This window comes from Acomys minous, assembly GCF_964271855.1.
Source record: "Acomys minous genome assembly, chromosome: 3".
In the NCBI taxonomy this organism is placed as follows: domain Eukaryota; kingdom Metazoa; phylum Chordata; class Mammalia; order Rodentia; family Muridae; genus Acomys; species Acomys minous.
Genome location: NC_140485.1, coordinates 133,252,673 through 133,279,694, shown reverse-complemented (window position 1 = coordinate 133,279,694; position 27,022 = coordinate 133,252,673). Strand labels below are relative to the sequence as shown.

The 27,022-nt window shown below is 43.0% G+C and overlaps 1 protein-coding gene across 1 annotated transcript in view; it reads left to right on the top strand.

The window, feature by feature from the left end:
* Window positions 1-5,962: 5,962 nt before the first annotated feature.
* The window catches only part of RGS17 (regulator of G protein signaling 17), a 91,247-nt gene continuing 70,187 nt past the window's right edge, over window positions 5,963-27,022 (top strand). The window contains exon 1 of the mRNA XM_084775164.1: window positions 5,963-6,128. The gene's annotated coding sequence lies outside the window, so the exon portion shown is untranslated. The remainder of the gene's footprint in view (window positions 6,129-27,022) is intronic.

The window sequence follows — 27,022 nt, the reverse complement described above, 5'->3', positions numbered from 1 at the left end:
TACCGTTATGGACTGTGCCCTCTGAAACTATAAGCCCAAACCTCTTCTCCATTAATCTTCCTCTGTTGGGTATTTCGCTACACTGAAAGGAAAAGTAACTAACACGACCTCCCAATTGATTTCAAATGCCGCACGAAGCACCCACAGTATATCATGCAGAGCTAGTGATAGCAATCATCTTCTTGCTTACTCCCAATAGTGACCACCTTAGAATCCCACCTAACACAACACTATTTGCAATCAACTAGACTCAGAACACAGATGAACAAATGTCCCATAATGAGCCCTTAACCCCACTCTCATCACATTTGCAACTTTATAACTTTACTTTAATGAGTACTCCAGAGTACAGCCAAATAGCCTGCAATTCTCACCAAGTCAGTCAACTAATTATGAAAGAGGCCGAAGGGCCAGCGAAGGCTACAAAACTAACCCTGGATCTTATTGTTATTGAAAAGGCTTTGGATGTTGAAAAAAGAAAAACATTAGAGCCAGCTTTACTGAAGACAAAATTGTCTTACTGTGTTACATTAGTAGGACATTTTCATCATTGGAAATTCTGTACTGGGCAATTGAGAGTTCTGAAGATTCCTTCCCCTCCGTAAGTTTCTGGCTTGAATTTGAAAAAGAAAAGAAAATGTCAAATATTCATACCATATGATTAACACCTACTTTACCTAGCTTCGAGATTATTTTTCCATGATATTTCCATTCCCCACAATGCCAGGCAGATGCTGCCTAAGAGAGCTCAAGTATGTGGGAGAGTGGATGGGTGACTGGATGAAACTTGAATGGGCAATCACTCCATATCCGGTAAATTCTACTACTATTCACACATAAAGATTTAGGTGAGACTCTGTAAAGCACTTTCGTCTATCTGTCCCACATATTTCACACTGTGACTAGTGTACACACACACACACACACACACACACACACACACACACAATCAGGAAACCAGGAAGTCTTTAACAAGACTTGTCTTGTAGCAAAATGAGTCTACATTCTGATCTGCATCTTAAGTGCATTTCGAAAGCCAGCCGTGTGAACCCTTCTCTGTGTTGAATATCCTTAGTGTGCTAATTCCCTCTCACACACACATTCAAAGGCCTGCTTTAACTTTACAGCCTTTCTCTACCATGAACCGAAACATAATAAAGATACCAAAAACCTTGCAAAAAATAAAATCAAAACATGGTTTTCCCGTATCTTTACTTCCTTCCGGCCCTGGAGGGAGATCTGATAAGGGAGGAGATCGCTCCACAAACCAGCAACTCTCATGTAGGAAGAGCTTTTGCGAGTCTCCAGACAACATACCCTTCACTATTAACTTCTGGAATTTGCTAGTCTTCCGTGAATCCCACTGTAATAACAGAAAGTTACCACGTTTTCTGCAGGAGGTAAACACACAGAAAAGATATGTTCTCACTGTGAAGGAGCAAACGTGTGTCCTCTCACAGTACAGTGCAGCAAACCAAACAGAACGTAAAGGTGAAGATTCTATCAACTGAGCATTCTCCTGAAGCAACTCCAGATGTCTCTGTTGGAAAGAAAAGGTCCTAAGAGGGATTTATGCTGAGGCCACACTGTGAGTCAGCTAAAACATGGCTGACATCCGATACCCAGGGACTATTAAGTCAGCACAAAGTGGTTGATGCGAAATATGCAAGGAACCCCTAGAGATCAGTGCTACAATCGGTTATATAACAATTTTTGGTGTTGCACTACTTTTGTGTGGGTTCTACATGATTACGATCTTGATGTCCAAGGTTCCAGAGCCTTCGCCAGCCCTTCCATATGTGTCATTTCCTAAGCCTGAATGGCTACCTCCATGAGGCCCGTGTGCTGGTCTGAGTGTTGCCTATGCCTGTCCTGGGGTGACCCGGGGTATGCCAGCCTGTGCCTGGGTAACCTGCTGGCATCTGCTTTGCCCATAGCCCTCTTTCTTTTCCAGCTATGGAGCCTGGACATCATAGTCTCAAAAACAACTCTGCATCCTCAAGCAAGAGTGGGAACTCATATGAATTTGAGAGCAACCAATAGACATTACAGAAAGATGTTTATGTATATCTTTACAGAGCCATCTAACTCCCCTGAGATACAAATTCTTTACTGGGAGCCTGAAGTAATAACATAGAGATTTTCAACCCAACTCAGGCAAGTTGAGCAATTCAGGCAACTTTAGTAAAAAATAAACTGTAAAAAAAAAGTATGTATAAAATATGAAACTGTATTCCAGTTTACACATTTGGGAGGTGGTCTGCATTTTCTTTCTTTTTCCCTTTACCTTGTCTTTTTCAAGTATCCACAAAGAAACCCAAGGGTTTCCACATCTGGTTCTCTGGGAAGAAACGCTGGATTTGACCATGTCCCTTGGATGGAGACGCCTAGTGGCACTCAGAGGAAGGATAATAGGTCACCAAGGAGAGACTTGATACCCTATGAGCATATACAGGGGGAGGAGGTCCCCCTCAGACACAGACATAGGGGAGGGGAGTAGGGGGGAAGTGGGAGGAAGGGAGGATGGGAGGATACAAGGGATGGGCTAACAACTGAGATGTAATATGAATAAATTAATAAAAAGAAAGAAAGAAAGAAGATGAAGAAACACTGTAAGCTCCTTGACTAATGTCATAGAAAATGTGTCCATAAATTCTCAGCCAGGTGATACTTCCCCATGGTTCTGTAGAAGTTTACCTGGATGTAGCAGTCACAACTTCCTAAATTCTAAATATCTTTATTTTCCCTTGTTCTTTGTAAGGATAAAGTAGCTACTTTAAGATAAATATGGGGGAAAGGAGAAAAAATGGAACAACCTTTTAAGGGGACCAGATTTACTGGGGTGACTTCCATTTCTCCTAATGAAGACAAATATCTGTAATTATGAATAAATGCGCTGCAGGTGTTTGACTGATGTTTTTTTTCCCCAGCATCTTAGATCTGAGAATGTTTTGTCTATAAATCTCCTACTTTATTATGAAAACATTGTATCAAACCTACTACTGTGCCCAGACTTCTCCTACTTGAGAAATACATTTGTTGCAGTGTGGAGGTGTTCGTGGGTGAGATTCTGCTTTTCATAGTTACCACACACATGCTTAATGCTAATCGGTTCAAACCGGCTGTGAGGTCTTGGTAGACAGTACAACATGTGTCCCTGCTGTCCAGATGAGTAGCAATTCATTTCTGACTCACCTAAGGTAACTGTATATCAACAATACTTTTTAAAAGATGACAGGGGTGGGCAAGTAGGAGACATTCATAAAGCTTATTTAGATGTTGACCTAGGTAGGTATCACTCTGTCAAGACAATTACAGATATTTTTTAAGACCAAGATATATTCAGAGACTGAGATAATTACAAGAAGATTATTTTGAAGGCCCTGATTGGACTTGGCCATCTTGCCATCTCCCAGATGGGAGTCATCATGTCCCGTTCCTAGAACCTTAGCACCTTTTCTAGGTTTGTGATTTATTCAATCGTTCGTGTTTTCATTCAACAGATATTCATCTACTTGATGTTATGTGTTGAATCTTGTTCTGGACCCCAGAGATGAAACAGGGAAAGTGAAATTTTGGAAGACTTTACTCTTTCAAAAAAAAGGGATCCTTTTCAATAAAAAAGAACTGCTTGCCTCAGTAGCACTGTGTATGTATAGGATTCTAGGAAGGAAGAGCAATGGGTATCATATGCGGACGTCTCTACGCAGCTTGAACACTCATAGCTATGGACCCTGGAAGCAAGATTCAGCAAATAAAGTTTGAAGGATATTGAACAGAACCTTCCACGCTAGGGCATGGATCATGGGCGGTATTTAAACTGCACGGAAGACTACTGGAGGATTTTTAAGCAGGCTCATGACACAATCCGTATGCTTCTAGGAGATCATTAAGCTGCTATTTGGAGTGTCTGGAAGAGAAAATCAAGGAATCCAAATAGGCGGCTCTTGAGTTGTCCAGGTGAGAGAAGAGAGTGGGTTGGACGGAGGCTACAGCAGTGGAGTGGGAACAGAGTGTGCAAATTGGACATATATTTTTAAGGTAGAGGAAATCTGACTTGCTAATTAACTGGATGAGGATGCAAGTAAGGAGGCAAAGGAAGGACAACTTCTACATTTTTGGATTGAATAACTGGGTTGAACAATCCAAGGAGGAACAGGTTTGGAGGGGGTGGATTTCCGCCGCTCAGCTTCTGAGATGCCTGTTAAACATGGTAAGAATAGTAGCTACCTTGTGGGGTTGTGGAGAGAGTAGGAAACACATGAAAAGATTTTAGGCCAGTGTCAAGCAGGAAGTCATTGCACAATAAATACTAACAACGATAGCTGTTGAAGTAAAGGTTCGAGAATGTTGTTCAAGAAGATTAACGTCCGTAGTTTTTCATTTAACGCGACACAGCAAAAGCTCATTAGAGATTAAGAATAAAGATACAGGTATACCAGGGTGTTACACTGCTGCTCATACCATTTTTTGAAGTTTTTTTTATCTTTCTTTTTGCTTATTATGGACCAATAATATAGAATGCCTGTCTCCTTCAATGCTTATGCTGACACCTGAACTCCCAAAGTAAACATAGTAAGAGATGTTGGCTTTGAACATGGTTAGGTCAAGTGGATGAAGGCGCATGTGTGGATGTAGTGGTCTTCTAAGCATCACACTGGAGAGCTGTCTTGCCTACTTCCAATGCATAAGGAGAGAGCAGCCCATAGGTCAGGACTCATAAAACACACAACCTGACATTCTGTGATATTTCGCTAAAGCAGCCATAATGAACTAAGGTAAACTTCTGTCATCTCCAACAACAACAAAAACGAATTCGCCTCAAAATAAAGCCTGTCAAGTACAACTGACTAAAACACTCAGAAGCCATGGCAATGGTACATCCCTACAAAATTTTCTAATTTTTACTCTTCGTTTCTGTATTTATTTCTCATTACGGACCAGTAGAGGTTTCTAGATCAGCTCCAAGGAGTGCGCTTTCAGGGCATCAGTATCCAAAGCAGAAGACGTAGCTAGAGGAAACAGACTCTGAATTATTGTAACTGCAATACCAACCTCATTTGCTTCCAGGACCCCAGTAGGGAGGCGGCATATACATCTACAAGCAATCAGTTCTAATTAGGTGCGAGGAAAGAGCCTCATCACTCCTGCAGGAACTCCTCTTCCCACAGATGTGGAATCTAAAGAGAAAGACATCCGCTTTCCTTGTGCCCCCTCAGAAACACTTGAGGCTAATCACAGGACTTACAATCTAGGGCTTGGAATGCGTTAACCACCCCAGGTTCCTTTACCACCAAATTGGCCTCTGCTAGCTGAAAGACGAGCAATTCCTGTGTCTGCCAAGTGGTCCTATAAGGATGCTTTAGGCCCCAGGTGTCCATGCCCGGCTAAGAGTTCTTGTCTCCTGCTTTGATTTTAGGTTTCTCTCACTGAGAACCCCAGCTCCAGTGGCCAAGAGGGTGCATATACCTAGGTCCCAAGAGCGCCTGGAGGAATTCTTGGTTATTTCTTGGTAAGACATCAATAAAGTAAAAAGGTTAGAACTTATTTAACTTTACAATCTCTTGAAATCTCCCCAGGCACAGCTAAGGCGCACTGAATGCCTGAAAGACCTGCAAGTGTGGTCCCAGGGACTAGGCGAACACTACATGGGATGTGAGTGAAAGCGAATTTGGAGGGTCCACTCCACAAAGTGTGCCCTCTTCAGGAATAACCATCGCGCGCGCGCGCCCCGAACCTACCCACTGGTGTCGGCTAGAGCCAGCTAGCACCGAAACACCCCTACACCGTGAGCTCGGTCCGCGGGAAGGAACGCCGGGCAGAGACGCGACAGTGACTCACGCGGCCGCGCGCCCGCGGGAGGGGAGGACGTCTCACCTCCGGCCGCGCGGGGCGAGGGGCTGCGCCCGGCTGCGAGACGCATGCGCTGCGAGGCGCTCCGCTCCCTCCCCGCCCACCCCAGCCTCCTCCCTCTCGCCTCTATTCTGGCCTGTCTCCCTCTCTCCTTCGCCGGGTGCTGAAGTTGGGCGGATGGCAGCGAACAGGCTCCGCTAGAGGACCGAGCAGCCCAGCCTCGCGCACCCTTGGACTGGGACCGCGGTGCGCTCGCCCATACCCCAGGCCACCCGGTAAGACCCGACCTCTAAATCCCGGAGAGGATAAGAAATGACATAAAAATGTCTGCTTTGCTCTGATGGGTGGGTTTGATTTTTTTTTCTCATTTTGTTCACCAACCCCCCCCCCACGAGGGGGAGGTGCAGGAAAGAGGGGGCGGAGGGGGCGCTTCTCGCCTGTTCTCTGGCTGGTGGAGCAGTGGGGCGCACGGGTTTCGACGGGCAGCACTGCGCCGCGGCTCCGTGAAGTTGAACCCCGCGTGGTCCGCCGCAGGGCTCGGTCCACTCGCGTCTCCCCGCTCTGCGGAGGGGCTGGACCGCTCTCCTGCAGGGTAGCGTTTTCGGGTGTCCCCGCTCCCGCGGGCAGAAATCACAGCACCTTTGGAGACCTGGAAGTGAGAGGGCGCTGCGGTGGCGGGACGGGGAACGCGCAGGGGCTCGGGGTCCTCAGACGTTTCGTGGCTGCTTGGTTGGTAGAGAATCGAAGGTGAAATGAACAGCGTCTCAGCCACCGACCACCTCTGACGGTCTCATTTCTCCCTTTATCTTTTGGTGCCTTTAGGGAAAATGAGCGATTCAGGTGCCGATGATGGGCTTTACAAATACCTTGAGCAGCAGCTGGTGTGTGTGTGTGTGTGTGTGTGTGTGTGTGTGTGTGTGTGTGTGTGTGTGTGTGTGTGTGTGTGTGTGTGTGTGTGTGTGTGTGTGTGTGTGTGTGTGTGTGTGTGTGTGTGTGTGTGTGTGTGTGTGTGTGTGTGTGTTGTGCAGAAGGTGAGAGTCTCTTTTGTTCCTCCCCAATCCCTTAGTCCAGAGAAAGCGAGTTCTGATGTGCATGGCACAGGGTCGGTTTTACAGCAACCCAGGTGGTGTGAGGACCAGGAACGCCCACCAGCCCCCAGCCGCTGCCCCGCTGAGTGCATCAGCTTGCTGTGGGAGCCGGTTCTCTTGATTCTGGGTGGATCGCAGCTTCTAGCTGCCTCCTCACTAGCCTCCCTCCTCCTCCTCCTCCTCCTCTTTTTTCTCGCGCTGCCGCAGAGGCTGGGTGCAGACACTTCCCTGTTGTCTCCTCTTCTCCTTACCTCTGTGTCTTGGTGAAAAATGTCGGAGGACCTGAGGGTGGCAGAAGGACAGAGCAGTGGGTGGGGACCTGCTCCTCGGTATTGGGAGGCTGCTTGCTGCGAGTCCCAGGCAGTCTGAGGAGTCTGAGGGCTCCTAGAGACTGCGCAGGATTCACCTGGTCTAAACGATGCCAGCATAAGACCATCCTGTGTCTTCTAACTCTACTGAGACCTAGGGATGCTGGTGGTTCTCTGGGCAGATCCCGGTCACCTAGGAACCCTGTCTCTGTCTTTGGGCATAGTGTTTCCAACTCCCTAAGGACTCTTCAGTAAATTTATCCTTCTAAATCTTGCCTGGAGAACTTTGTAAGCTTTTAGCTGCCTCTTTCCGTCTCTGGGGGCCGGGGAGGGGGGCGGCGTTTACAGCTAGAATCTGTCCATCATAGGTTGGCTGTCACAGATAGAGAAACCTTAGGTGATAAACACTTCTGAGACTGGAGTCCAGCTGCATTTCCGGCACTCAGGCACACTGGGTTTTTTTTTTTTTTTGGGGGGGGGGTTGTTGTTGTTGGTGGTGGTGGTGTTTTGGTTTGTTTTGGTTTGTTTGTTTGTTTTCAGGGTGTTGAGCCATTCTGAAAACTATTTAGTTGGTGAAACGAGAAATACATTTCACTCGTATAATGAAGATGCTTTTCTCATAGGTTCAGAGCCGCTAGATGCATGTATTAAAGTATTTGCAAACTGTACCGCTCTCTAAGTTCTTTGTATGCATTGCCAAAGCCTGTCACAGTAATCGTAGCAGCTATGCACGGAGCATGCATTATAACACTGATTAACTAATCAAAGGTTAATTCATACTCGTCATGTCACATGACTGAGAAGTTGGACCTGGTAAGCTGGAAAGGTAAAGCCGTGTTTCTTCTGTTAGCGTGAACTAAAGCAGAAATTAGCCCACTCGCGGCAACGTAGACTTATTTACTGATTTATAATCCTAAGGACTGTATTTAGGGCCCGTGGGCCAGGTTTACTCACTGTTTTTGGAGCTAAGAAAACAAGTGTTTATTATTACAGAAAAAGATCAGATGGCATATTTTGTTAAATGGGCCGCCTCTTCTTGGTGATAATAAGTGAGCCCAGGTCACCAGTAGCCTTCTTCCCTCTTGACGTTGTGTCCAAAAGATAAAGAAAAGCCAGTCCCTTTCAAACCAGCAGTGCAAGGTGTTCATTTTGCCCATTTCCACCATTTTTTTTTGTTGTTGTTGTTGTGATGCCTCAGCTTCTCCTTGGTTTAGTCACTACTTTGGGGTCTGTGATGATTTCTATGGCGAAGAAATGGCTCCCCGCCCTCAGGTTTGGAAGGCCATCCTAGCCAGGATTTAGTTCATTTAAGCTCATAGTATTAAAATGGTCTAGCTGCATCATCATCATTTTCCTAAGTCCTGTTAGCCTTTCCTACCCCAGAGTTAGATACTTTGAAAACAAAAAGGTGTGTTCCTATTAGCCTAGCCTTATTATACGACTAAATACAAGTGAGTGATCCCCGTCCTAACTGACGAGTGAGCATTCCGCCAGCTCACAGAGTGAAGAGTAAGGAAGAAGTTAGGTGTGAATGCTCTGCTGTGAAGACAGTGCATCGGTCTTGCATTAGAAGTCCACTTGCTGAGATGCCTGCACTTCATCCTGGAGAACTGGTCACTATCTGTGAAGCGTGGGGCTAAGAGGGATAGGAAACCATTCCACAGCATTTCTACACGGGATCCAGGTACCCTGGTTCTGGCTACAAAGCAATAAAGATAACACCATTCTTCAGAAGAGAAAGTGTGAGGACCAATGAATTTGTTTTCTGGTTACTACAAGACTATATTATGAGATTTTACAGAAAGAGTTTAAAACAAATGCATCATTTTCCCTAAGTGGATGGTAGGATTTTTGATGTGATATTGATGGATATGTTGCCCATATTTCCTGTCTCCCCTTACCTCCTCTACCTAAAGACATTTTAGCAACTTAAAAAAAAAAAAACCCACTTAGATTATTATGCTTGCCACCGCCAGCACTCAGCATAGTAATGAAGAAAGGGGAGTACTAAATATTTCCTAAATAAATTAACTTTGAAAAACTGACATTGCTCAGAAAAGTCTTCTGACCTGCTTAGCTGAAATTGTGGGCTCCAGGTTCTGTGGGAGACAGTGTTTAAAAAACTAAGGTGGAGGGTGGGGAGATGGCTTAGGTGGTAAGAATGCTTTTGAAATCAAGGGGACCTGAAATCAGATCTCTAGCACCCACATGTAAACATGGCATGTTCTGAGTGCCTGTACCCTCAACACTAGGATTCAGGGAGACAGGTGGGGGGATAGGAGGAATTTGCTGCCAATCAACCTGGCAGAAACTATTAATGTCAGGTTTAGGGAGAGACCCTCTCTCAAAAGTTAAGGTGGAGACAGGAAGTCCTCATTTACACACACACACACACACACACACACACACACACACACACCACTCTTGCTATGGTCCTATATCTTGGAGGAAGCAAGTTTTAGAATTGTGAACGCATCCTCCTGATGTAACACTTACCAGGTTGGTTTGTTTCTGGGTGATAAAACCATGTTTGCTTGTCTTAGGTCTTCTAGAACACAGGAACGTATATGAAATGAGAACACATGTCGATATAATAAACGAAAATATTTCTTGTCAAGACAGTTCTGATTTATGTCCTGATCCACCATTTAGTGACTTTGTTATTCATCTGCCCCCAGCCTCAGTTTCCTTCAGTGCAGAAATCCTGGGATAGCTTTAAGCACAGATAGAACACACTGTATAGAAGATATACTTTACCACCAATTCATCATATGCATAACTGTACCATCATTTGAATAATTAATGTGTATCCAACAATGTCATTCTTGCTCCTTAAAAAGCTCCTGTTACCTTGTTACTGTTTCTGTATTTTAGTGTGATATAGTGACAGCAAAACAACTCATACATGATTTAGTTTACTAACCGTCCTTTTATTTGTGGGCTTTTATGGGTTTTTTTTTTTTTTTTTAGTATTTTACTATTTTAACAGATATATGCCTTTATTCTCTTATTTTTTATGCATACCTGTAGTGGACCTTTTTTCTTTAGGTTTGATATGTACACGATATAATTCTCATCAACATGTTTTTTAAAGCATTGCTAAGTTTGTAGGTGAAGCTGATCTTTTTCAAATTCCTCACATTTCACTAAGAAAGATGATCACCTTGTGACATGCTTGTAACCATTCATTTCTTTTGTTGCTGCTGCTGCTGCTGCTGTTGTTTTGTAACCATTTGTTTCAAACACATCCTGAAGTATGGAAGAGCATTCAAATGCTTTTTTTTTTTTCTTCCTTTAGTGATAGGATTCCTCTTTCCAAAAGGAAGTGTAAACAAGGAAAGGAAATGCTCAATGGCAAACATTAGAGAAATTACCATGGTTACCGCTGAGGGACTGAAGCCTGATGACCTAAGGCAGCACGGTGCTCCACACTCATGCCCCAGTGCTCCACGCTGATGTGCTGGTGCTCCACGCTCGTGCCCTAGTGCTCCACGCTCATGCTCCGGTGCTCCACGCTCATGCTCCGGTGCTCCACGCTCATGCCCCAGTGCTCCACGCTCATGCCCTGGTGTCCGGCTTCCATTCCAGCCCCCAAAATTCCCATTTGAAGCACCGGGCACTAAATGGCTGTCAGGCTTATGCTTTAGTCTGAATGGTTCAATACAAAGAGTTCTCTAGCTTTTGCAGATTTTTCTATCAGTCGCTGATGTCATAAAGGGAACTTTCCAATTTTAATGGGATAAAAAAAAAAGAAAAGAAAATAGGCATAATAGTGAATCCTATGAGGTGACTGAGTGACATTCTCATCAAAATAAAATATTTAAAGTGAGTTACAAAATCACCTCAGGTTAGTGTCAGGTCCTGTCCTTAAATTTAAGCTGCAGGTAAAATTTAAATAGTTTAGAAGGCAAATGTCTAACTTGATACCTTAATGATTTTTATGTCCAGTGTGTGTGTGTGTGTGTGTGTGTGTGTGTGTGTGTTAACAGTGTTTTAGTTACTGTAAGCAAACACCATGACCAAAAGCAACTTAAGGAAGGTTATATTTTGGCTTTTAGTTCCTGAGGGCTAGATGTCTGGAGTGGCAGGGAAGGGGTGTCAGCGGGAGCAGGCTGCATGCAGAAATCAGGGAGCAAGGGCTGGAAGTGTGTGTGTTGGGGGTTGGGGGGGGGCGGTGAGCTATGAACTCTCACTGCTTGCTCCAGTGAAGACTTCTTCCTGCAGGACTACACCTGCTGACCATCCTCCTACCTCCCAAGCATCCCAGGCAGCTAGAGACCACGTTTTCCTGTACACAAGCCTGTGAGGAACATTGCTCATTGAAACCACCAGACTGTGTCTCAAGAATCAGTGGGCTTTAACAACAGACACTTTTATGAATGTTTTTACTAATAATACACGTGCGGGAGAGAGAAGGGGGATGGTAGACATATTAAGAGAGCATGCCACAACATATGCATAGAGGTCAAAGGTTAACTTTGAAGTCAGTTTCCCACCCCCACTTCCCCTCCATCCTCACATGGTTTCCAGAGTCAGACTCGGGTCCCCAAGCTTGCACAGCCCGGGGATTCCTCACCTGCACAAAGCAATGGCCTTCTGAGCTTATAGTTTTGACTTTTAAAATTCTATGACTTTTGGTGACCTTAGCTCCCGAAGTTTAATTACTGAACTTGGGCAGCCAATGGCATTCTCTAAAAACTAAACAAACTACAGAGCACGGAGTTTTATAGTCATCGCCTATTTTCCTGTATCCGCTTCAGTGAAACCTGCAGAGATCCGGAAGTGGCCCTGAGCTTTCGCATGCTAGGTGGGAGGTCCTTATGAGCAAAGCAGTGGGAAACAAAATCCTGTTTCCAATAGAACTAGGTTTGGGTTATTATTCATGTTGATATGCAGGGTTTTCATAAAAATTATTCAACCATCTTGTATTGGGATTTCTAGCACGAGGCACTGACATCCAAAATCTCCTTGACTTTCTTTAAACTTTGCATGTGACGTTTTCTTTTAAATCCCTTTGTCAATAAATATAATTTTATTATGGACAATGAGTGTGGTTAGCAAAGCAAATATTTACTTTTTTTTTATAGTGTTGCTGATTGGCCATTGAAATACACGGGCCGTAATTCAAGAGCTGTGGCATCATGAGACAGCAGGCCCAACCCAGGGGGAAATTATGGCATTGACAACAGAGGAGGTTGAGTGTTTATTCCATTTCTTCGGTTTGCCCTGACCTTCTTAGTTTGCTGATGGAGATTTCACTAGAACCATGTTCCGGTTCATCACGTCTCAGTGAAAAGTATGAGCTTGATTTTTGGCATAGTATAAAAAGTCTTGCTGGGCATGGTGGTGCACCCCTTTAATCCCAGCACTGGGAAAACAGAGAGAAGAGAATCTCTGTGAGTTTGAGGCTAGCCTGGTCTACACAGTGTGTTCTAGGCCACCAGGGCTATATAGTGAGACCCTGTCTAACTATTCAGTCTCATTTAGTGCAAAGTATCTACTCCTCATCTCTATTTCCCCAACTCACTTTTCTTTCTTTCTTTTTTAATTAAAAATATTTTCATACAATGTATTCTGATTAGATAGCCCTCTCCTCCATCTTCTCCCAGAACCTCCCCACTTCCCCACCCATCCAACTTGTCCCTTGTTTGTTTTTTTGTTTTTTGTTTTTTTGTTTTGTTTTGTTTTTTTGAGACAGGGTTTCTCTGTGTCACCTTGGCTGTCCTGGACTCCCTTTGTAGACCAGGCTGGCCTTGAATTCACAGAGATCCACCTGCCTCTGCCTCCCAGAGTGTTGGGCTTACGGTTGTGCACCACAGAGCTCGGCTCCCTGTCTTTTTTCCTTTTTTCTCTTTATCTCTTTAGAAAACCAACATGTACATGAAGGGGGGAAAAAAGGAATAGAAAGAAAAGGCAAGAAGATCACACACACACCATTAAAAACATGAAACCAGAAACCATAATATATAAGTAAAAGAACAAGAAGATTTTTAAGTAAAAAAAAAAACCAGATATTTTAAAAATCTGCAAAAATATCATTGAGCTTGTTTTGTGGTAGCCATCTACTGTTGGCATGGGTTACCTACTTATTTTTTAATTTAGTTAGCCAAAACGAAAGTCTGACATTTGACATTTCATTTAAATAACAGGTGTAATCAACGTGTGGAAAACTGTCCCTGACAGAGATTTGAAAATCAGCCGAGTGTAACTTGTATGCAGATTTAAGGCTTTTATCACAAATAGCCAGGAGTTTAGCCTTAAGCTCTTTGAGCCCCGTTATCACCCCCATCTATAACACTGAAAGTGATAATTTTCAAAAAAATGCTGAGGGAATAAACTAGAGGATACATCTATGTCAAATGCCCCAGGGACTGCCCATCGCTCTGCAAGCATTACATACTATACTACAGTTAAATAAATAAATAGAAGAAACACTGCATAGGTGTTACACATATGAAAGAATTTTTCTTTCTTAGAAGTCCTTGTCTTAACCAATGAGCCCTATCCAAGTTGAAGCCTGTCTCCCTGTCCGTTTCTTTTTTCTTTTTCCTTTTTTTTTTCCTTTTTCTTTTTTCCTTTCTTTCTCTGACTAGTTTGCATAACTATTGAAGTGAATATTTTTCAATCACAAATATTTTCCAGTAACTAATATCGTAGACTCCATGGTATGAATTTTGGATGCAAACATTAACCCCTTTACCTAGAAGTTTCACACATATTTCTTCAACAGACTTTATCATATGGGAGGAAGAGGGGTGGAATTTCTTAAGCTTTTAGGAACTTAAGTTAGTTAGATCTCAACATTCAAAAGCCACTACCTCAAAAGGGGCAAGGGAGCTGCTAAAAGGAGACTCAAAGATAAGGAGAAAGGCAGGAAGTGGCTTTGTTGGTGCCTGGCCAGCCATTGAGCAACAGCCAGCCGCCACCACATGTAAGCAGTGAAAGATAGCAAACTTAAGCCTCTTAGTGAACTTACAAACAGGGAGAGTCTCCAGTTCTTGCTGCAGCTGTCCTACACCCACCCGCCCTCCATTTAAAAGTCCCTTTGGGGTGATGTCCTGAAAGGACTTAAGGAGTCCTGTAGTTTGCGCATCTTAGTGTACCAGGACCCAGCATGTCATATGTGCTCTGTAATGTCGTCTGTGTCTCCTGTGCAGAACAGTGATCCACACTCTTCTCCTGGTGCTGTTCCAGTTCCGCGTTTGACAGCAAACTGTCTTTGAAACAATAGAACAGCAGGGCATGGTGGCACAGGGCTGTAATCCCATCACTCAGGGAGGCAGCGGCCCAAGGATCTCTGTGAGTTCAAGACCAGCCTGGTCTACAAAGTGAGTCCAGGATAGTCAAGGCTACACAGAGAAACCCTGTCTCAAAAACAAAGGCAAAAACAAAAACAAAAAACCAGAAGTCTCAAATCCAGCATATTTTTATTTTAAATTAATTAATCTGTTTGTTTTTGTTTTTGTTTTGTTTTTGTGAGACAAGGTCTCACACAGCACAGACTGGCCTTGAATACACTAGGTAGCCAAGGATAACCTCTACCTAGTGATGCTCCCGCCTCCATGCTCCTGCACGCTGGAATTATAGGTGTTTGCCATGATGCCCAACCAGAAAACTCCTTTGAGAAAGAAAATTTTGATTTTGGAGACATAAAAACATCTTTAAATTTTATCTTTTGTAATCACTAGAGTGATTTCTAAACCTGCCACCCAGATTTACAAAGATTTAATATTATCTGTAGAACAGTAAAGATGTAATCCTGCTAGGCAGTGTTCTACACACACCACTGGTTTGCTTACTTGTGGTAATAACAGGCGTCCGCGGTAGGAATGAATGAGCTTGAAGGTAAGTGTCAGGCCCTGGGTTTTACACGCTTGTCATTAAACCTTTGACTGGGCTGTTAATAAATAACAGTGTGTTCTAATTTGACGGTTGAACCTTTTTTTTTTTTTTTTAATTATTGCTCCCCATGACTGTACCACCACATTTTACCTGTAATGTCTGAGTTGTGTATGGCCAAGATTGACAGGATAAATGCAAAGGGAAAACTAGTAGCTTTCATAAAGGCCCTAAGGTGTAGACCTGCATGAGTCAATGTGTAGTAACTTGTATCATTTATAGACTGGCACAGCTTCCTGCTGTGGTGCTCTGTGAGTTAGAGTGTTTGAGACCATAAGTTACAATACTGAAGGGTCTCCGAGGAAAGCCTGCTATCCTGTGAGGTTTGACCTTTGACTCCCCTCCCCGTGTCAGTATTGTTAGTCATAGTGCTAAGCAGAGTTTATCTGTGTGTATGTGTGTGTGTGTGTGTGTGTGTGTGTGTGTGTGTGTGTACATGTGTAGATGATATGCTCACTATTAGGGTGAGAAGATGTCTTCCTCAATCACTCTCTCACCTTACATTTCAGGGCATCAGTCTTTCACTGAACCTGGACATCAGAGTTTTGAGGAGACTCAGTGGCCAGGGAGCCCCTAGGACCTGCTTGTTTCAGCCTTCCCAGCACTGGGGTTATGGAGGTGCCTGACTGCACCCAGAGTTTGACTTTTATGTGGTTCTGGGGATCAGAATTCAAAGCCTCATATGTGTGCAGCCAGTACCATACCCAGTGAGCTGTTTTCCCCCAAGCCTCTCATGCAGAGGAGGAATATACATTCTTTTTTAAAAATACCTAACACATCAGAAAAACATTGGCATTGACTGTAATTTTATATTTTTAATTATTTATTTGTTATTAATACTGTGTGTGTGAAAGTGATAGGATGACTGTCTCAGGTTGAAAGGAGTCTCCTTTTGTCGAGGGCTTCAGGGCTTGCACCCAGGTTGTCAGGCTTCTGTGGTAAATGCCTCTGTGGTAACCTGCTCTGCCATCTTGCTGACCCTATTTCACATTATCCGGGCAACTGTAAAATAGGTTCACATCAGAAAATTTAAACATATCAATGCTTTAATCTACTTAAGCACAAATGTTTCAGTCTGTCAGGACAAATTGAAACAACAAGAAGAATTAAAACACAAAATGCCGTTTTGCTATCTATTTGGTGTATAACTACAAACTGCCTGCTCACTTCGTCCTGTCTGTGTGAACTTAGAAATAACTAATATTGACAATTTTACTCAAGGTGTAAAAGCCACATAACCCCAATTTTTACTGGTGAAGAAATTAGTTAGATAAAATTGTCTTTGGTAAAGTCAATGTCTAACGATTTACCTATATTTATACAAAACAAAATGAGTGACTTCATTGAAAAATATACTTACATAATTATTTAGTACTGAAAGCCACAAGATGGAAACTCCCTTATAGATTGGAGTTATCTCCCAAGTGTAATGTCTGGCGTAGATGATTCATGCGTCAGTACGCGCACATATGTGTGTTTTATTCATGGATGGAAAGATAAGCACTTGTGTACGATCATAGATTAGTGTTTGGGGGGAAAAAGTTGTGTACTTGGGACATAAATAGATGGCACCGAGGAGGTAACAGAGGCTAAGGTAGAAAAATGCAAGGCTGCAACCAGAAAATGAGACTACCAGATAAAACCCGCTGTATTTTAAGCATAATATCATTCACTACGTTATTATACATCAGCTATATTATGTAACCAGCTCCAGTTCTGAGGATTCATGCAACCAGTCTTGAGAAGGTAATTTTCCCCCATTAATTCAGTAATTTCATTGACTAAACATCTGAGTGATGCAAGTGAGTTGTCATGAGGTAGAATCCCATTAAATAAATGCCAGTTCCAGGAAGGAGAAAAAAAAGCATGAAGCCGTCCTTGCCCTGATGTGTACGTTACTAGGAATAGTCGGTAACATTTTATAAGTGATACCAAAATTCTGTCCCATCGGTAAAATATCTATTCCAAGCCTATCTTTTTACCTGCAACTATTTGTGTGTCTGACGGATGTAAGTCCCTGTTCTGGTTTTATGGTGTTGACACACCCGTGCGTATATTTAAATAACAGCAATAAATTAATGTGCAAGCTAAGCTTTTCTTTATTGACTAGCAGGGCCATTCAGTGACTTAATGTCTAAACTATTTATTAAGATTCTGGAGGAGTGACAAGTGTACATGGAGAAACTTTATGACATTTGTTGTGCCTAAGACTATTTTGAAGAGAATGTGTAGTTTGGCTTAGTAGGACTGCCAAGATTGTCGCTCAGTAGAGCCGCTGGTTATAACTGAAATCAACTTCGGTACTTGGTGTGCTAGCCTCTGACCACTTAGCCCCAAAAGAATGCCAGTCTGGTTAGATTTCAGGGGAAAAATAGAGACCATGTGCCTGAGGGTATATTTCACATCTTCAAGGCAGATGTGATGGAAAGAGAGAGAGGAGTCGGATCTGGTTTCCACGCGTTTGCATCCAACCTCCGTGTCTTCTTCAGGCTCGGCTGCTCATCAGTTTCACCTCTTCTGTGTCCTTCCTCCTCATTCTTAATTAATGTGCCGAATAATTGGAGACCTGATCTGCATCCGGGAATACGGAAATTATGTAAGACACAGTCGAGTCTCAGGGAGATGAGTTGAAGACAGAAGATATATATTATCTTTTATTATTATAAAATAGTCTAAGAGAGAAACAGAGGGCCCTGTGAATTCAAATGCTGAGACCATGTGAGATGAGCCAGAGTCCTGGGGAAATTTCCATGGAGAGTGTGACTTTTTAAAGTATTGAAAGAATTTTGATAAGGAAAAAAAAAAAGTCTTTCCTAGCTCAAGAGTAATAAAAAAAAAAAGGTGCTGAGTACTTACATCTTGGAGACTGCAACGTCCCATGGGCAGTGGGCTGGACCCACAACACAGTGTCCACCACTTCTAGGGCAAAGGAATGTGGGGGAGCTCTGGGTTTAGGGTGGCAGACAGATCCCTGTGTTGGATATGACCACTGAGGCAGGAGCAAGAGACTTGGCAAAGCCTGGAGTGCTGTGGCTGGTTGAACGGCCACGTTGCAGACAGAATGTTGCTTATAAGCTTCCAACAGGAAAGGTCTCAAACAGATATTTGATGCTGGAAAGAAAGGTGGCCACAGAACCATAGCAGTTATTATTTTTTAAATCCCGAAGCCCTCATACTAATATCATCCCATATGCCACTATTTATTGGGCTTGCGATGAGATCCTAATTATTTTGGTCCTGTACCTCAGGAAGACGTTGCTGAATGATGTTTTAAATATAGGTGGTTTAGACTGGAGAAATGCAGAGTATCTTTTTGAACTTAGACACTGTTAAGAATCCTTCGGCCTGAGGATATAGATAAGCATATACTCTCTTTGAAATAAATTAGTGAAAGAATGTGTAGAAGAGAAATAGAACTCAGATGCACACGAAGGCTGATTCATTGCCCTTTCCAAGCAAGCAGAATATTTAACCTTCGGGGAGTAACGTCAAGGCACAATGCTCATGTGTTTACTCGAAGATATTATTTTTATGCTGTAGTCTGATTATTTTCTAAGCTAAAATATTAATTACAAGTGTTCTGGGGCATATATATTCAGAAGACTGACATGTAGGAAAGTTTGTTTCAATAATAATCTTCCAACCATATGACACTGAACACTTCAGAAATGTATGGCTAAGAATTCAGCTCAGTTCTTTATCAGTGAAAATAATTCTGTGGTCTCATGTCACAATATCGTTTTCAAGTTTTAGATGATAAAATCAAAATTACAACAAAAGAAACAATACCATGCCATCTTACAGTCCTATGAAATAATTCTGAAAGCATGGTTTATAATGCACAAGCTTAAAATGATGTTTGCTTAGAAATGTATGTAATGCAGACAAGATTTTAGCCCCCAGTGAAATTTTTTCTCTGTTATTCAAGTTTTAAATGGCACTTTTAAATTTAGACCAAAAGATGTTGTGAACTTTTTAATCCAAAATTTTCCTTAGAGTAATAGGAAGAATTTTTTTTAAAAAAGGAGTTTGACTGCTGGACATGGTGGCGCACACCTTGATCTGAGCACTTGGGAGGCAGAGGTAGGTGGATCTCTGTGATTTCAAGGCCAGCCTGGTCTACAGAGCAAGTCCAGGACAGCCAAGGCTGTCTCGGAAAACCAAAATAAATAAATAAATAAAAATAAATAAATAATAATAACAACCACAATAATAATTAAAAGGTACAGGGTGGGAGTTTGAAAGAGAGACACTGGGAAAACCTGAGTGTTCTGTGGCTCAATTGTTACAAAGGCCTAGCAGGACATTGCAGGGTGATGGAGGAAAAGCAGATCTATGCCATGAGGCCCTTCCAGGCTCGGAAGGTTCGTTTCCTTAATAAGCAAGTACTGTTTGTCGAAGGAGGGCTAGTGGATTGCAGGGAGCATTTGGGAAGGGCACTCCAGCAAGCAGCTGTGTGTACTGGGCAGGAGAGGGGAAAGACAGCAAAGCCTGACCTCTACAAAGAGGACTCTAGGAGAGGATATGTGGAACCTTCTAGATCTCATCAATAGAGAGGCCTAGACGAATTAATGGGAGCCATAAAGCTAATGTGTAGGATTCAAGCCTTAGTGTCTGAGAAGGAAGATACTGCTAAACAGGGCAAAGCAAGGCGATGAAGCATTAAGAATGAAATAAAGTTTGGGAAATTGTTTTACACATCCATGAGAAGTCTTCTAGATGATTAACACACTATAATTAAAAAGCAGCAGGAAGAGCAAGATGTGCTCGGGCTGTGTCAGTAGAGGCACACAAGGTCGGAATGAAGCAAGTGACAAGTCTGCTCCCTGCTGCCCACTCATATCACAACTGGAGCGGACTAGAGATGGTCAAATGAACTCTCAGAAGAAAAATAGCTCACACGAGACAGGACCTTGTGCTTTCCGAGACTGGTATGGAGTGGTTCCTCTGGAGGATGGGTGTGTTTTTCCTCTTGGAGAAAAGCCATGGGAAATAATTAGACTCAATCAGAATTACCACAGGGTATAATGGAAGCAATAAACCCTCAAGACAGAGTTGGTCAGGGATAATATGTGCAATGCCCTGGCGTACAGCTGCTGCCGGTGCATCTAAGGTCTTACTGGGAGTAACATTGGGACCCGTGGTCACACAGCACTGTGAGAGGTTCAGCTGTCCCACTGGGGATACCGTTGCAATAGTCTGCTAGTGAGGTGAGCTGCCTTTAAAGGCAACGAGCTGAGTAAGCTATGCCAGAGAGCTGGAGGCAGACACTGGCAGAGATGTGCTGGAAGAGATTTACGGAGTGGAAGCTGAGTAAAAAAAAAAAAGAGAAAGAGGAAAGGGAAGTCAATGAGAACTGCTCCTAGGCATGGTGGAGGAGACGGTTTGTTGTAGATCTGTGAGAGAACGTAGCCAGGGGCAGGGACCTCTGCCGGAGTCCAGAATACACAGGACCAGACTGACTTTGCCACGTGGAAAGGGGGAAGGAAAGGGAGAGGGGAAAGAGGGGAAGCAGGTGCAACAGCCAGGAGGCCCAACGGTAAACGAAGAGTGGGTAACCAAAGTGGTTGGATTCCATAGGGAAGAGCAGCCAAGCCACGCTGGGCTGGAGTGTGCACAGTAGGGGGTGGGGCATGCCAGCCAGGAGGGCCCTGTAATAGGTAGAGACTGACACATGCAAGGAGAACCTGGTGGCCAGGTCTACTTTGATACGTTAAATAGGCATCTCAGCCATTTGCCCTAGGTTTGAAACCTAACCAGAATGACAAGTGTCCTTATCAGAATTGAATGGATGTGGGGGGAGGGGGCAAAGAAGGGGGACTACATGTGCATGCATGCATACACATGTATGTTTTATGCATGTGCAGTCATGCATGAGGTCATCAGAAGTGTTACAGGTAGTGTTAAAGAAAGGATGAAGATACTGTAGTGTGCTCAAGCCAAGGAAATAGAGAAGATTTTTATCCAAATATACATATATAGAGACATAAAAACATGTAGCGTATATATATAAAACTTATGGAAAGAGTTAGGAAAAAGAGATTGCTATACCAGGAAGAACAGGTAACTTACGCCATGGAGCAAGCTGAGTAACATCAAAACCATCGTGAACTGTCAGAGTTTGCTGCGAGGATGTTACTTGCTCTGGTCTAGAAAGCCTGGGTGTTAAGGGGTTTCTATACCGTGTTTGACATCTTCAAGCAGCTTAAATGGAAGGGCTTTCATTCAGCAGAGTGATGGAAATGAAGCAAGGCCAAGACAAGGAGGCAGAAAGAGAGATTATCAGGGTGAATACGGAGGGGACCACAAGGCTTAGATAAGACTGCTTGTAACAGGAGCCCTGCATATTCACTAAGGCTCTGGGTAACCAGTCAAAGTCTCTATAACTCCATTAGTTAATGAAGAAGGTAATTTTCTAATACAAACTTTCTTTTCTGGCATCCAATTCTGTAAGAGTTTATGGTATGGATTCTTAGAAAAGGACACCGACATAGTAGATAAAGTGCATGAAACCCCAGCCTTGTCCAGAATTGCTGCTTCTCCTTTAAGCCTTTTAAGGTCAGTGTGCAAGGTTAGGATGAAGCCCTTCTTAGATTTCCAGTATTGCAGTGGCAACTCCCTTGGGCAAAGACTAGTTAGACTTCCAGACACTTCCTTGGTGTGAAAAGTGAAGATAAGTGAGCACTGGGGCAATTCCAGGAGGATCTCTAGGGAAAGCAAGAGAAACCAGAACCCTGTAGCTTCTCTATCTGAACCGGCTGCCCTTTGTCAGTAGTCTCTTCAACTCCAAACGGACTTGTTTTTGCTGGACTCTGCCTAAGGTGTGCTCTCTCCTTCTCCAAAGTCAGCCATTTCCGCTTCGCAGCATTTGCTGTTCTGTTCATTATTTTACGCATTCTCCGTCTCCTTCCTCCCACACAGAAGAATGTAAGCTAGTGCCAGAGACACAGTAGGCGCTTCGTATGCTGGGGGGAATGAAAACTTGCAGTGTAGGAAAGAATTCAGCTCTGTGCTGATGTGAGAAGGTAGATGTGAGGAGGGGCTGGACCGAAGTTTCCCGCTATAGAGTTGAGAGGAAAATAATGACTATCGTGATGCTGCATTTCTTTCTTTTTTTTTTTTTAATGAAAACACTGGGGAGAGGGCACACTTTACTGTGTATACTCTGTCCTATATGCTCAAGAGTCTTAGTTTACTAATAGGAATGGAAAAATCATGAATATTAATTGACTGTGTTAATATGGGCTAGGGCCTCAGAGGAAAGAGTGTAAGAGCCATCATTTGTATCCGTGCCATTTTCTTTATTACATAAAAGTACATCACACTTATGTGTGTGCATTGCATGCATTTGCATTTGTGTGGAGGCCAGAGACCAGCTTCTGGTGTTATTTCTGGGGGGGGGAGCACCTTATTTTCTTGAGGCTTTGGGGCTCGGTGTGTGGTTAGGCTGGCTGACCAGCAAGCATGTATAACCCACCTATCCATACCTTTTTAGCACTGGAATTACAAATAGGCACCACCATTTGTTCCATATATATATATATATATATATATATATATATATATATATATATATATCATACTTAGAGCCTCATGATTGAAAAGCAAGCATTTTACTTACTAAGCTATCTCCCCAGATGCCCATTAAAACTGTGAAAACTATCTTTCAAAACTTGCCTAAAAGGTAAGCTAAGCTGCTGACGAACAGAAAGCTGACACTGAGTGTAGTGGAATGCCTTAGAATTAAAGATGAAGGGGAATCAGGAGCTGGCAGCCTAGAGAAAGACCAGGAGGTGAGGCAGAGAACACCGCGCTTGGAGGAACTAGCAGACCCACTAGTGAAGAAGTAGCAGACTGAAGTGTCTTGCGGAGCACAGAGAACTTTCTAACATTTACTAGAGAGCTTAGAGTGTCCCAAGCTTCTCGGCCGTGGGAAGCAGTCTTCAATGGTGAAGCAGTAAGAAGTGTCAAGGGATGTCCTGGGGTTCAGTTTTAGTCATTCCTGAGAAATTTAAAATGTTTTCAAATCAAAATAAAAACATAGACGAGGAGATAGTACACACTACTTACGGGGCTTGTTTGTGTTGTTTTGTTGGCTTAGACCTAGTCCTGAGAAGAATTCTGATGATCTTGGCACCATATGGGGCTTTGGCTCCAGGCTGCAAGTTTGCAAAGTAGAGATAGTGGAATTTCCCCAAAGCTGGGGACAAGCAGAGGAGCTTAGAATCACAGAGCATGATGGGTTTAAAAGCCATCTTGAAATCATCTAAGTCTGCAGAAATAAATGGATTTCTCCCTCGTCCTCTTATCTCTAATAAGTTAACTTATAGCCAGAAGAAAGATGCTGTGTAGCAGCTATTATGAACTGACGTTTCTCCAGAAGCTTTATTTGAGGTAGCCGAGTCTCACCCTCCTCTCTCGTAGTTTTCAGTTGAGAAAAAGATAGAGCATTGTGACTATATTATATTTTATATGCTGAACAAGCTTTGATCCTAGTGTTGAGTGCATTAGTAAGTCAGTACAACCAAATTTCCTTGTTTTTTTTTTTTTTAAAGCAAAAGACAAAACAACAACAACAACAAAAACCCCAAAGGCTATCCTCATTAGAATACGTTCAAGTGCTCTGCAGGAAAATGAGCAGGCTAATGAGCATCGTCTTCATGCACCAAGCAAAAGTAGATTGCTATTTCCACAGGGAAACAATGTACTCTTCAAAGTGGAAACAAATGTTGCAGGAAAAAGACCTCAAAAAGCTTTGGAAAAAGACCCTTGATTCAACTTTGAAACACGGTAACTTTCCCTGCATGCTCATTGTCCTGTATAAGGAGGAACTGTCATCCCAAAGACGATGGAGACAGGACATCAATGAAGCTCAGAGAATAAAAAAAATTTTTTTAAGCATTGGAATACAGCTACATGTCTTTCAAACATAAAGCAGAAGCTAAATTCACCTTCTGTGTGTCACTTGTTCATTTTGCTGGTTATTTGCCTTCGCTTCTATAGGTATAGACTGGGAACGAGAGGTAGGCATGTAGGGAAGAAAACACAATAAATAAATGCCAGGGGGGCGTGCTGAAATTCTGTGTACATTCATCCTATTGACCTTCTCTTGTAAGAGATACTCATCGAGCACTTACTATGCACCAGACCATGTTCTGGAAGATTCTGATTTGTTAAAGGGAAGAAAACAAGAGAAATACTTAGCTCTAGCAGGCATCCCTGCTTCCATTTTGAGTCTGAGATCAGAATCTGGAGTCCTTTGTGAAAGAGGGATGCTGAGCTGACATCAGGTGCAAATGAATGAGATCGGATGAAGAGGAAAGAAAAGAAGGCTGGCTGGGATCTGACGATGATGGGGACCTAAGGATTGGCATAGCTAGCTGCCCATCCCTCTCAACCCAGTACTCTACTGAAAATCATTAAGAGCAGCTTGAAAGATATTGAAATGAGATATTAACAGAAGAAGGCAAATTCTCCCTCCCACCCCCCACCCCCCGCCTTTTTTTTTTCTCTCCCCACCCCACAACCCTCCCATGCTCCCATTCAAGAAAATGCATGGCTTGTCGCATAGACATTCTGGGCACAAGGGGGAGAAGTCAGCCCATTTTTTCTCAGACTAGAAGTCTGACTTCTGTCCAGGAATTTCCCAGGAATGAGCTTCATGTTTCAGCTTCATCCCTTAACTGTTCCTGCACTTGCCTGCCAAACCTGGTTCCAAGTGCTCTAGGCTCGGAGGAGCATTCCAGAAAATTTAGAACATAATTAACTGAGGCAGAAATTCTGTAATGCATCAGAAAATGAAAATCATATTCAACAGAAGTCAAGGGGAAAAACCAGAAAATGAATATATTCTTGTATGCATATCTAGGCAACTGGATAGGGAGTCAGTTTTATATCGCCTTAGCTCTTGGTGAAATTGCAGATGGAGGCTGTCTAAAGCAGAGAACCACAGTGGGATGAAATGTCGGGAGGGGCAGTTTAATGCATCAAAAATATCGTATTTTCCTCTTTGGAGAGTGGTTGCAGGTAGTTTTCAAAATTCTCTGTAGCTGCCATGCACTCAAGTGTCTAGCTCCCAGAAAGATGATTTTTAAAACAACAACAACAACAACAACAAAACAAAAAATTTGGAGCAATCTGAACTTTTATCTGATTTTTCTTCTCTTCTGGTTCATAGTGGTATACACAGGGGGAAAAAAAAAGATTGCTTTATTTTCAAAAATAGCACCAAAGCAAGACATGACGGATTACTGAGAGCTGCTAGGGATTTGATTGTTGTCAAGGGAAGGAGCGAGAATGAGCATGAATGTGTTCCAGGAAAAGGTGTAGCGAGAGCTGGTGCCCTCGTTGGTAGCCTATTTGTTTGGAAATGATGGGTGTGGGTAAGACACTGCATGTACTCCACCATTGCCTGGAAGTTACATAAGGCTGAACACAGTGAGCAATGGCTTTCTTACAGGCAAGACTTTTAAAGGTGGATTTTTCCAAGATGTCACATGTAATTTGGATGGAATTTTAACTTGATGATCATAATACCCGATATAACAGAGATATAATGTGGATTCTAAAAGATGTTTTATTTAATTCTTTCATAATTTCATATATTGTATTTTGTTCAGATTTATCCCCTCCCCACTTTCTCCCAGATTTACCCCATTTTATACCCTCCAAACACTGTGTCCTCCTCATTCTTTTCTTAAGCTCCATGCATCCTATTAGCTCTGCAGACATGTAGACATCTTTATGTAGTGCACAGATTTACTTTTTATAGGTTTTTCAAGACAGGGTTTCTCTGTGTAGCCCTGGCTATCCTAGACTAGCTTTTTAGACCAAGATGGCCTTGAATGCACAGTGATCCACCTACCTCTGCTTCTGGAGTGCTGGGATTAAAGACATGCACCACTATGCCCGGCTCCAGAATTATATTTTAAAGTATAAAACACTCATTAGAGAATTTATTGAGTTAAGCTTATACCAAAAAAAATTAAAGATAGATGAAATGAAAATCAGTCAAAAGCTGTTAAGACTGCTTTCAAGTCTTTATGTATCTCCAGCACTCTGCTGGAGAATCCACAACATCAGTGGATATGGGCTAAATTCCTAAAATATTTTACCCTGAGGGTTAGAGAGCAGAGTTCTGACAATAACTCCAGTTCCAGGAGGGAAAACATTGCGCAGTAATGTGTGCATTCGAGATCAGTGTCAGTGGTGTGACACTTTTCACTCAGCATCCAGGAGAGGGTGGTAGGTGGTAGACACAGAGGGATTGCAAAATAATGCATTGTCTCTCTGCTAAAGAAAACTTCCAGATGCGGAGCTCGTATCACTCGTAGGTCGGCCTCTTCGTCACTTTTCTTTTAACTCCAATCCACTCTTAACAAATCCTTGTGCTGATCCCCCCAGAAAATGTCCTCTAAGCTTTCTCTTCAGGGTGCCATTGCTCACATTGCTTCTAGCCTACAGGTCTCTGCCTGCTTCTCATCCCTTTGTTTTCCACATCTTAATCTCTGTAAAATGTAAAAACCAACAATTCCTATACGAGGTCTTGCTCTGTACCCCCACACACTCTTCAGGTTCAGTGTCGTCTTGCCTCAGCCTCTCAAGTAGATTGTGGGTGTGTGACAGCTTGCTTACTTAGTGCAGGTACTTAAAAAGACTCATTTCTATTTCATATGTTATGTGAGTGCCCACATGCGTGTATGTGCACGTGTGCATGCCTAGTGACCTCAGAGGTCAGAAGAGTGTGTCACATACCTGGAACTGAGATTCTGGGTGGTTATGGTCCACTATGTGGGTGCCGAGAACCGAACTTGGGTTCTCTGTAAGAACAGTGATGATTTTTTTTATTGCTGAGCTGTCTCTCCAGCCCCACAT